Genomic DNA, 12,912 nt, shown 5'->3' with positions numbered 1-12,912 from the left:
AGAAGGTGCTACTGACAGGGATGAATTCAGTAGTGGTCAACGTAGGTGCCCATCTCTGGAAGGCCTAAGGAGACAGGCCTGCTGCAAGCTTGAGGGTGAAACACCTGGGAAGCATAGGATTTATTGGGAAGGTGGACTCCTCTAAAGTGAGCCTACACAGTTCTCAGAAAGAGACCATAGGCAGTTGGTGGTTCATCTTGCTGTAAGACCCTTCCTCCTGTAGCTGGTGCATGAAGGCTCCCTTGCTGGTCACATTGGTATCAAGAGAACCAAGCAAAGGTTATCCATGCATTTCTATTGGCCCAAGATGGGGGTGCAGGTAGAAAGTCGCTGCAGGAGTTGTGCCACCTGTCAGTTATCTGGTAAAAGTGCACAACAATCCAAACTCTACTGGTACCACTCCCAGTTGTGGGGGTAACAATTGAGAGGGTAGGGATTAACAGTCTTGGTCCTCTTGACCCAAAAACATTCTCAGGCAATAGGTTTATCCTGGTACTGGTCGCCCATGCTACCAGGTATCCTGAGGCCATCCCATTGAAGACTGTGACTGCCAATTAAGTTGCAAAAGCTTTATTTGACATATTTACTAGGTTTGGCTTCCCTTAAGAAGGTGTGTCTGATAGGGGCAGCAACTTTATGTCAAGGTAAATGCAGGCCATGTGGAAGGAATGTGATGTCACCTATATGATTTCATCGCATACCACCCACAAACCAATGGTCTACTTGAAAAGTTTAGAACAACAGAAAAAGATTGTCCAGGGAAACAAATCAATTTGAAAGAATGTGTATCAAAATTTATCGAAAGTGATACCAACAATTTAAACAATGGTGAGTCAATCACAAATAATTAAACACTGATCACTTTAATACAGCAAAACAGCAGCAACTGTATGCCTAAAGTTGGCTAAAACATTGTCACACATGCTTGCCATTCATAGTGCACTCATTCAAACCCAACTCAACATACCGTGACATACATCCAAAAGCTTAAAAGACAAAAGAATCATGCTAAAAACCTGTGGGGAGAAGGAATTCATGACTGGTCCCCATCAAACAGACATCATTTTTATATTCATAATCAATAGAATTAATTAATAAATAATCTATTGTCAGGGTGGATCGGAAGGAAAAGTGCAAAAGATCACATCCCTGTAGGGTTTATCTCTCGACCGGTTTCGACGTGTAGTGGTAGTAAACACAACGTCTTCCTCAGGAGGTGGATGTTACCATTCTGTAAAACACAAAAACATGGCTATGGACTACTGCATAGAACATATGAGTCATAGCTGACTGTCTGCCGAATACAATTAAAAAGAGGGAGCAACTACAAAAGAGCAGCCCAATTTTCTTTGTGAAACAACTCAAGGATCATATATGCCGTATAACAATTAAGCAAAATAGGAATCCCAATCTAACAGCTATATATGACAGAGCGAAAGGGTTAGTGACTCCCAAAAGAAGACCGTGCAGAATGGTGGGGAACCTTCAGGACCATGGTTAATCTGCGACAAGTATATAAATGCATAATGCAGATTATATATGAACATATGATTGTTAGTCAGGTCCGGGATGGAACCGTGCCCCCGAAGAAGACCAATACTGGACCAACCTGATGAATGCCAAATTGCTATGGTGGCTGTAACGAAGTGATATGGTCAGTCACGCTGGGGGAAGCCAGGACCAAATCCTAACCTAAAGAGAGACCGACATGCACAAAATGAAATAAAACAAGACAAAAGGTGCTATATCAAGTGCTTGAAACTGGAGCAAAAAATGGTGGCTCACCTGAAAAGGCACCCTATTAAATTAGGGAAAGCCAAAGTTGTAGATGTTGGAAGTTGGGAAAGCAGCAGAGCTTAACCCAAAACACCAGTATTGTCTGTAGATCACTACAACAAACCAGTAGAGAAGCCCATTATAACGCTGAAATAGCAGAAAATGGCAAAAAATACCTAGACAGAATGCAGGCGCTGCTTTGGTAAAATTACAAACAGAGCTGTGCTGTAAGGGTCCTCAGCGGACAAGCCCATCCCTCAAGGAGGTCAAGAGTATTATGCCAGTACAGAATAACATGGGCAGCATTAACATGGATGTTCAAAAAATGAATGAGCAGAAAATAGCAAAAAATGCCAAAGCAGAAGGCAGACACTGCTTTGGAATGTCAAGCTGTGAAAGTCCACAGCAGACTTGCCTATCCCTCAAGGGGGCCAAGAGTGTTGATATGCATGTTTGAACTTACATGCACTGCATTCACGTGAATGCTCGAATGACTGGCCTGTTAAAGAATGTGCATATTAGCACTGAACTGCCATCCAAAATGAAGCCCCTCTTAAAAGTGCTCAGAATTCCCACAACTAAGGTGTATAAAGCGGAAAAACTAGCCGCTCGCTTACCTCCATCAAACAATTATCCATCTCTGTCAAGTGGATAATAGAGATAAAAAAGGTTGACTCTGCGAACCGAAATAGATTTCCTCACTCGAAACGCCACGCATGCGTGTAGGCAGTCTGCACAAAAGAGGCTGGCTGACGGGAACCGCAAGTCAAGCTCTATTTAAGCTAACTGCGCATACCTATGTTGATAAGCATCGGGAATCCAAGACCCAGGTGCATATACTTGCTTGTATACTGCCGCCCGAAATGTAATTAACACAAGCAATGATAACTTCCTCAGCTGGAAAGAGAATGTTGCCTAGAATTAAATGCTGATGCCTGAAGGCCGCCTAAGAAAATTGAAAGCTGCTAGTTGACACCCAGAGGGATTCTGGGAGTGGTAGTGCAGCTAAGTGAGTTATGAAGAAAAATGAAATAAAAATAAAATTAAAAATAAATTAACTGACAATTCGAACTTTAAATTACGAAGATGTCAACTAAGCGCCAATTAGATGCTGGGAATAATAGTGACACAAAATAAGTAAAACCTTGTAGAATAGGTGAATACTACTATTATTGCCTAGAAAAAATATAGTTATTGCCTATTGAAAAGTTTAACAGAACATTAAAGAGCATGATTGGGGCTCTGGAAAAATCCCAAAGAAGAAAATGGGATCTTCCAGTACTATGCTTACTGTTTGCACCTCAGGAGGGTGTTGGCTTCAGCCCCTTCAAGCTTCTGTTTGGTCACCCTGTGAGGGGACCCTTAGTCATAGTCAAGCAGGGATGGGAGATGCCCATTCTCCCATCACTACCAATGTAGTGGACTATGTGCTAGGGCTCAGAAAAAGAATGGTACTCCTGATGGGTCTGGATAGTGAGAAACTGAAGGCAGGGCAAGCACTGGTGAAACATTGGTATGACCAGAAGGCTTCCTTCATCAATTTCACACCAGGCCAGCAAGTCCTGATTATGAATCCTATAAGGCCTAGAGCTTTACGGGGAAAATGGTCAGGCCCATACACAGTGGTGGAGTCACTGGGTGAGGTCAACTATTTAGTGGACCTTGGAAGGGCTGTACAGGCTCCAAAAGTGTTCCATATAAATAGACTGAAGGCTTTCATCCCAAGAGTTGACATTGTTGCACTGCTGCTGGCTTCAGATGTTGAGAAGGATTCAGAATATCTCCCTTCAGACAGATCTATTAAGCTTGTCCAAATGACCCCTCACCTGACTGCTGATCAATAAGCAGAGGTGAACAGTTTGCTGTGGCAATTTTCCTCCTTGTTCTTGCTGTCTTCATGTTTGACACCTTGGTGCAAACATGACATTGACACAGGAGACAATGCACCTACCAAAAGTAGGGGATACAGGGTGTCAGACAAAGTAAGGTCTTAAATAAGATTGATGTCAACAAAATGTTGAATCTTGGGATGATTGAACCCTCTAGTAGTCTTTGGTCCAGCCCTGTGGTTTTGTTTCCAAAGGTAGGCACCTCTGAACTGAGGTTCTGTGTGGATTACAGGGCTCTAAATTCTGTCACCAGGACAGATGCACACCCCTTGCCTAGAACATATGAGCTGATAGGTATTTTGGATGCCTCCAAATACCTCAGCACATTTGACCTCACTGCAGGCTATTGGCAAATAGTCCTTGCAGAACATGCCAACGAGAAGACAACTTTCTCAACACCTTTACCAGTTCAGGGTAATGCCTTTTGGGTTGAATAATGCCCCTGCCACTTTCCAGAGGCTTGTGCATCATGTCCTTATTGAGTTGGATGAATTCTGTCTAGCATATCTGGATGATGTAGCTGTTTTCAGTGCCACGTGGGATGATCAAGTAAAGCACCTCAAGATTGTGTTGCAGCCACTTCAGAAGACCCGCTTGACCGTAAAGGCTAGCAAGTGCCAGATTGGACAAATATCAGTGGTCTACCTTGGGTGTGAAGTAGGTGGAGGGAGGATACAGCCTCTACCCATTAAAGTACAAGCAGTACAAGACTGGCCTACCCCCACTACTCAGACCCAAGTGAGAGCCTTTTTAGGACTCTTAGGGAGAATTCACAATATGTGCTAATTCCCCTTACCTTTTGAGACCCCTACCAACTTTGCTGGATTTCTAGGATTTTATTATTTACCTGGAAAGAGTGTGAGCCTTTCTATTCCCACTCTTTCATGTATTTTGATGTGTGCTTTACTTTTGTGTTCTTTGGTAATGGAGTTTTAAAACAACTCCATAGGAATCATCTTTTTCTGTGTGTCACACAGCACTTTTAGTACAGTGGCAAAGGGTTGTCTTTCAGACTTCCCAAGGTTTAAATACCTTCTCTTGGACTGACTACCGTCTCCCAGAGCATGTAAAGTTAAATTGACTTTACTAGTCTCTTTAAATGTACTCACCAATCATACACTATCTTCCCATAGAGTGCTGGAGGGATTGCCTAGCTTCCCCTGAGTCAAAGGTTCCATGTGATAATATCGCCGCAAAAATATCGCCATACAAAAATGTTGCCATATTTTTGGGGCAATATTACCCCATGGAACCTGTGGGGGACACCCCCGCAACCCCCATATATTTTAAAAGGGAGCGGGGCCATCCCTGCAAACCCCCCCATCCATTTACCCCATAAATTATTCCCACCAAAAATATTGCCTATGGCCATTCCTGACGACAATATGTACGGCAATATTTTTGTTGGGGATATTATTACCTGATACCGAGTCAAACCACTCATATAACAGTAAAATGTTACCCGTTCCTACTTTAAAAGGCTGGTAGCAGTGGTTTAGATCAAACTACCATGATTTTTCCCGACCGCTAACAACGGCAGCTAAAAATCGGGTCAGCCATGTTTTTCAATAAGGCTCCCAAGACCTATCTGTAAAAACAGACTCTGGTCATCTTTTTTCGCCATTTACTTTAGGAAGGGTCCTTCTTGTGTTCTGCATGCCATACCAGGTTTGGTCCCTTCGTTCATTGGCCTTTGGTGGGCTTCAGTGCTGAAGCCCTCCTCTGTTGACAAGGTGTTTGGGGTGGACAGGATGTGAGGGAGGTGCCCGAAACTCCCTGTGCTTATTCTCCTAGGAGACCTGAATGCACTTTGGCGTGATTGGCCGGCTGGCTGTCCAGCAAGGACAGCCACCCTGCTGTGTGAGTGACAGCCAGGCTGGAATGAATGGGGGAAAACTGTTTAAAAGCAGGTCTATGGGACTTGGAAAGCAGAGTCGACCCCTGGAACGAAATATAAAAAGAGGAGAGGAAGTAAGAGGACTGCTGCAACTCTTGGATGTCCCGTGAAGTCCTTCTGCAGGTCCAAATTGCCTGAAACTCCAATGACAGAGAAGCCCTTCAAGGTTAACTTCTTCCCTTGAGTTTGGTGGGAACAACCAACTCACAAGCCACCCAGTCAGCATCCTCAACTGGTCAAATTTTCATCAGAGTACTGTTGAAAACCTGATAGCCAGAGGGAAGGAAACCAGCTTGTGGACTTTAAGGCACTCACACCTAAACCAACATCTTGCTACAGCTTTTGGCCTCTTCCCTGGGCAGTGCAGGAATCTCCCAACGTCCTCCTTTTTGTCCCCATGACTAAAGCTCATGAACAGCGAGATCTGCTCGAACTGCAGGAACAACTGCCTCAGCTACAGCTTTCTTCATTAACAAAGTACTGTGCAAACGCGGTCCGGATATCTTTTCGGCCACCGAGAAAGTGTGTGAAACTTTCCTCAACTACGAAGGCTTGTCCTTCCCTAAATATTCATCAAACTTTTCACCTAGCCAAAATCTTCTAATCTCCGTGGCAAAGAGATGGCTTGTACCAAAGGTGAAATTGTACTGACACTTGTAGTCTTAATTGCATGTAGTGTTCCCCAAGGGTAATGCATGTGATTCTGCCTAACACCAGTGTACAGTGGTAAGGATACAATATACTTGTTACTTTTAGAGTGCTACTGTGACCTTTGTTCAAATAACCCTCACAAGGCTAAGCAACACTAGTAAAACAATTGTTTTATCTTGACTGATATGGAAAGCTACAGACAGGAGACCCTAGTGACTTTAACTGTTGATCAATTGAGAGATATGTGTAAAGCTAGGAATGTCACTGTAAAAGGCAAAAAGGTTGAATTGATAGAAAAGTTGTTAGATTACCAAAGTCTGAGGAGTGGGTCTGAAACCCCCACACCTGCAGAAAATGTGGAAAATGTTGATGAGGAAGATAATATGTCAGAGTCCAGCTCTAATATTGTGGATGAGTTAGATGAGGCAGAAGAGTCTCAGAATGTAGGCCCTGTCTTACCTCTACATGCTCATAGTCCTCAAACTTTGACCACAGGGATCCCATCAGGTTCAAACCTATGTCCTGAATTTGTCTCACTTGAACAGATGAGACTGGAGTTAGAATTTTAAAAGAATCCAAGTTAAAACTGAAACAAAACATCAAGAGCTTAGACTCAGAGAAATGGAATTGAATCATGAACTTGAAATTAAAAAAATTGTCACTTGAAACTGGTTCTCTTCCAGAGTCCTCTAGGTCTTCCAGTCCTAAGTATGTATGAGGTTAAGCTTGATATGTTGGATTGGGTGGCTGCTTTTGAATATAACCATGAGATTCAAGGCATTACAGGGAATCAGTTGATTCCTTGGCTTTTTTCTAGGCTACCCCCTGTTGCAACTGATGTGGTAATGGAGTTGGGGAATATAGACAGAAAGGAGTATGAAACTGTGAAGCTAGCTCTGATAGCTAGATATGGGAAGACCCCTTTTCAGCATCTTAAGAGGTTTAGAACCCTCAAAAAGCATGATGGTACCCATTAGGCTACTTGGGTGACTGAATGTTTGAAAAACTTAGATGGATGGGTTAAGGGTTACAGAGTGAACACTTATGAAGGTATGAGCAATATGTTTATGTTGGAATCTATTTATGATGCCTGCTCTCCTGAGCTGTGACAGCACTTGGCTGACTCTAAGGAAATTAATCCAAAGAAGTTAGCAAGGGCTGATGACTTGTGGGTTGGCAACAGGGCTACTCACAAGGTTTCTGTGGCAACTCAAAAGAAGGATGAGGGAAAGCAGTGCAAGAAAGATACCAAAGTGAATTCTAATACTTCCACTCCAAATGAGGGCCACACACATAACAAGGATAAGCCACAAGGGAAACCAAATCAGTCTAGTGTACCTTCTGGGGACAAACCAGTGAGGGGTCAGAACAAACCCCGATTCATAAAAATATTTAGTAAATGTTATGCTTGTGGGTCAACTGACTATGTGAAAGGGGATCCCATATGTTAGGGTAAACCTTCAGAGGTCCACAATGTCTCCTTAGCCTTATCCCCAGTGGATGAAGTACCTATGGCAAGTGGAAACTTTCACTTACTGGCTGAGGAACCCATAAAAGTCTCAGCCAGTGTTTCTTTAGTATCCCTGGGTCTGTGGGAACAACATAAATTAGATGTGTATAACTCTATTCCAGACAATACTAAAGAGTATTACAAAGATAGTGCTCTTGTGAATGGTCAGGAGACCCCTGCCATCAGAGACACTGGGGCCAGCATAACTGTAGTTGATGAAACATTTTTCAAGGAAGAGGATGTTGCTAAGGCACCCACATTCCTAACTAAGATTTCTGGAGGCCCTGTCTAAATGCTTCCACAGTTACCAGCTCTCATCCAGTGTAATGATATGACTGTCAAGATACCTGTAAGTGTGCAGAGTGAAGTACCTGGGAGGGTCTTGTTGGGGAATGACTTAAAAACTCTTGGAGTTGTATCAAGCACCCTGAGGCCTCCCAGCAAAAGGAAACATGGGCAGATTAGGAAGGCCAGAGAGAGTACCTTAAGGGGCTCTCCAGTGGAGATTATAGAGGAAACTATAACTCCAGGCCCACAGGACTTACTGACTGCAGTTTCAAAGAAGAAGGAGGACAAGGGGAAACCTACAACCTCCAGGAAGAAAACAGCAAGCACTCCTGGGCAACCCACCAGGACATCCCCTAGGGGATTGTGCAAGATCACACCTGTGATCCCTCCACCAGCTGAGGCTGAGTGTGTGGAACAACCTTGTGTGGTTGAATCAGCTGCTGAGGAACCAGAGCTGGGAGAGGACCTTGCTCCTTTTGGAGATCTGGATCCTGCAGAGCATTCTGAGCTGCAGTCTTTACTGGCAGAAGGTGGACCCTGTAGGGCAGACTTCAGCAGAGGTCAAATAAAGTGTCCCACTCTTGAAGGTCTTCGCCAACGGGCAGCTTCCCAGCTGGAATGGCAAGAGCCAGGGAAGCATAGGTTGTACTGGGAAGATGGCCTCTTCTACAGTGAACCGACTAAGTCTATCCAAGGGGACTACAGAAGATTTGTAGTGCCTCTTGAAGGCAGGCTCCAGTTCCTACATTTAGCCCATGAGATACCTATGGCTGGTCACTTGAGTTCCAAGAAGACCAAGGAAAGTTGGGGCCTTAGTTGGGGTCTGATGTAGGTAAGTACTGTAGGAGCTGTCACACTGGCCAAACATCTGGCAAGAGTGGAGCCAAGAATGTGGCACCCTTGGTGCCTCTCCCAGTGGTAGGAATCCCTTTTGAGAGGGTAGGAATCGACATTGTTGGTCCCTTAGACCCTCCAACATCTTTAGGAAACAGGTTTATCCTGGTTGTAGTAAACCATGCTACTACGTATCCTGAAGCAATACTTATGAGAACTGTTACGGCTAAGGCTGTGGTTAATTATTATTTATTTGGATTTGTAAAGCGCGCAGCAGCCCGGGGCATCGTGGCACTTATTACATACATATCTTAGTACATATACATGGTTATACAGGAATGTTACAGGTAAGGTGACAATTTACATATTTACCGGACAGTTCCGAGTATAGTTACATTTTACTGTGCAAGGAGTGAGATCTTTAGTTTCCTATGGAATGTAGGGAATGAGCTCTCCGCTCTGATGTCTGAGGGTAATGCATTCCAGGATTTGGCAGCAATGTATGGGAAGCCTAGGCCACCAGCTTTAGCTCTATTGATCCGTGGGATGTGGAGTTGGTTGGTGTTTCGTGTCCTGGTGGGGTGTGAAGATGAGGATTTGGAGATAGTTTCAGATAGGTATGAAGGTGCAGAGAAAGTGAGGCATTTATGTGTGAGGATGAGGATTTTAAGGGTGATACGTTCCTTGACCGGGAGCCACTGAGCTAATTGTCTTGCCTGGGAGATATACTCTCTTCTAGGGATGCTTAGGGCGGCCCGGAGAGCATTCTTCTGAGTGACCTGTAGCCTATTTAGGTTTTTGCCAATGTGCCTGCCAGGAGGGCATCGCAATAGTCTAGTTTGGCTCCAATGGTTGCTCTAGCTATTGATAGGCAGTTGGGTTTGGATAGGTATAGTTTTATGGCGTTAATTAATTTGGTGGTGTGCACGGAGGCGTACGTGATCGCGCTAACTTGTCTGGTCATGGTTAATGAGGAGTCTAGGTATACTCCCAGTTTCTTAACGGCTGTAGATACTGGGATAGAGTCGTCAATGGTAAAGTTGCGTATCATTTATCAACTTTGGTTAGGGTTTTCTTTAGGCCTAGTATCATGATTTCTGCCTTGTCCCCATTAAGGCAGAGGCCATTTACTGCCATCCAAGCCTGGATGGTGGAGTAGATCTTATGTAGTGCCTTGGCGTCTTCGTAGTATGAGCCTGAGAGGGGTATAAGTACTTGTGTATCATCAGCGTAATTAGTATACGCAGTGCCAAGTGAGTCCAGCTTGTTGAAGAGGGGCTTTGTGAACAAGTTGTATAGTGTGGGAGCTGTGCAAGATCCCTGAGGGACTCCGCAGTTGATTGTCATGGGTGTAGCGTTTGCTATGTCTGAGAAAACTTTCAAGGCGCTTCTTTCGAGGAAGGAAGTGATCCATTGCATGCTTCTTTTGAGAAGTTAGCCAAGAGTGTAATGTGTGATGTGAGAGTCTTGTGGTCAACCAGATCGAAAGCGGCTGAGAGATCTAGGAGAAGCAATACGGCTGGATTGCCTTTGTTCATAATTTGGGTGATCTGGTTCTTTAGATCCACCAGAGCGGTTTCAGTGCCGTGACCTTTCTGGAACCCTGACTGCCTGGTCCCTAAGATGGAGTGAGTTTCCAGGAGGTGTTGGATTTGGCTATGAGCAGCTTTGTCCAGTAATTTCAGGAGGAATAGCACTGTGGTTATCGGTCTGTAGTTGTTTGGTTGTAGAGGGTCGAGAGTCGTTTTTTTTAGGAGTAGGCGGACCCAGGCCTCTTTGAGGCTGGCTGGGATAATGCCTGATTTAAAAAATGCATTGATGAAAGCTGTGAAAAGCAGAGCTAGACAGTCTGTGCAGTCCTTTATGAGCTTAGGTGGGCATATGTCCACATTGCAGGGGGAGGGTTTGAGCTTTTTGAGTAAGTTAATAACTTCTTGTTCAGTGACGTCCCTGAAGGAGAAGTCAGGTTTGGTGGAGTTGGTTGAGGCAGGACTAGAATTGGTAGGGTTGGACCCAGTTTGCCGTGGCAGGGCTTTGCAGTGGTCCTTAATTTTCTTTTGGAGGAGGTCAATTTTGTTTAGCATGGCAGCTTGGATACTAGCACACCATGCTTCATCTTTGACTATTTTATCAGGTGTATTGGGTGGGGAAAATTCTTTAGAGTGTGATTTGGCATTAGAGATGCGAGTGTTGAAGGTGTTGGCTTTAACTAAGGTGATAGCTGCATTGTATTGGTGGGAGATGAGGTTGAACTCGTTTTTGGCACTGTCACTGGGTTTGGTTTGGCAATTTTTCAGGGCTACTCTTTTACATGAGCACAAAGACTGAAGTTCGTCAGTGAACCAAGTTGGAGTGTAGGGATTTCTTTTCTTTTTTCCATTCGAGTGGTGCTATTTCGTTAATGGCAGTAGTGATAATGGCCTTGTAGGTTTCTGCTAGGGTGTTGGGGTTGTTGGCGAAGGGGGGTACTAGTTTGGGGCTGTAGAGGTAGGGGCGCAAGTTTTCCTCATTGAGCTTCTTAGAGTTTCTCACTTGTGCAGCAGTAGCAGGGGTGAGAGTTGTGTGGCTCCTAGCGATGGGTATAGTGAACTCGATGCAATTGTGATCGGTCCATGGCAAGATGGTGTTCAAGGTGATAGTAGCGAGGGAGTTATGGTTTGCTATCCAATCTAGGATGCAGCCTTTTGAGTGTGTGGGATTTAATACTTTTTGGGTGAAACCTAAGTCATTAAGTTCCTTGGTGAAGGTGCCAGCAGGTTTGTATTTCTCATCTTTGAAACCCCAGTTGAGGTCTCCTAATAGGAGGGTCTTAGTGGAGCCTTTGATATTATTGCTGAGTATGTGGATAAGGTATTCCTGAGAGTCTAGGGGGAGACCTGGGGGGCGGTACAGTATGTGAATGTTGATGGTGCTGTTTGGTGACAGTGTCAGTTTAGCAGATAGAAGATCAGAGTTGCTGGTCCAGTGTGACTGATAAGTCGAAGGTGGAGACACTCTTAGTAGATGAGAACTACTCTGCCTCCCAGTCATGCTAATCTATCTTGTCTGAGAATGGAGAAGCCTGGGGGTAGTGCAAGTGCGACAGCTGGGCCAGAGGCTTCATGTAGCCAAGTATCTGTGATGGCTAATGGATCAATGTTGTTGTTGGTTATAAGGTCATGAATCTCAGATGCATGCACTGGGAGGGAGCGTACATTGATGAGGGCACATTTGATGTGGGGCGTGTGTGAGTTTTTTTGGTGGTGTGGGTGGAGTCTGATGTGTCTTGTGTAATGGTGGTGTGGGGCCTGATGTAGTTGGTGCATGGCTGTTTGGATGTGTTAGCGCGTTTGTATCGCGGGGTGAGTTTATGAGTAGAGCGGGAGCCTAGTCTAATATTTCTGAGTGCTGTGGGAATGGGTTGAGTGCTGTGATTTGCAGTCAGTGTACAAGCTCTAAGTCTATCCGATCTCTCCAGTATACAGGAAGTTGTGTTGCATGATGGGGCAATAGGTGTGTCTGCTCCTGATGGGTGTATATGTAGTGAAGTATCCATGGCCGTGGGTTGAGTGGTAGTGGTGGTAGAGCTTAGCAGAGTTTGATTAGGATGGGTGAGTGTAGTGAAAGGTAAGAGAGCAGAGAGTATGCTGAGGAGGGTGAGCAGCGTGGTAGGAGAGGCGGGGAGCTTACTGATGGCTATGGGCATCATTGTGTGCAGGGTGCCTTACAAACAACAGTAGGCAGATTCAACTAGTACATGGTGGCCTAAAAAAGACAACACTAGGCAGATTCGACTAGTTCATGTGGCCTACAGAAACAACAGTAGGCAGATTTGATTTTGCATAGGGGGCCTAAAAAGTAACAGTAGGCAGATTCAACTAGTACATGGGGCCTAAGAAACAACAGTAGGCAGATTCGACTAGTACATGGGGCCTAAAAAACAACAGTAGGCAGATTTGATTTTACATAGGGGGCCTAAAATACAACAGTGGGCAGAATGGATTTTGCATAGGGGACCTGAATACATCTAGGTGCACAGTAGGCATAGATGCATATATTTATTGGTTTCAACAAGTACTAATGCATGA

This window comes from Ambystoma mexicanum, chromosome 8, assembly GCF_040938575.1.
Source record: "Ambystoma mexicanum isolate Mex_15411 chromosome 8, UKY_AmexF1_1, whole genome shotgun sequence".
Taxonomy (NCBI): Eukaryota; Metazoa; Chordata; class Amphibia; order Caudata; family Ambystomatidae; genus Ambystoma; species Ambystoma mexicanum.
Note: the sequence above shows the minus strand (reverse complement) of the source record.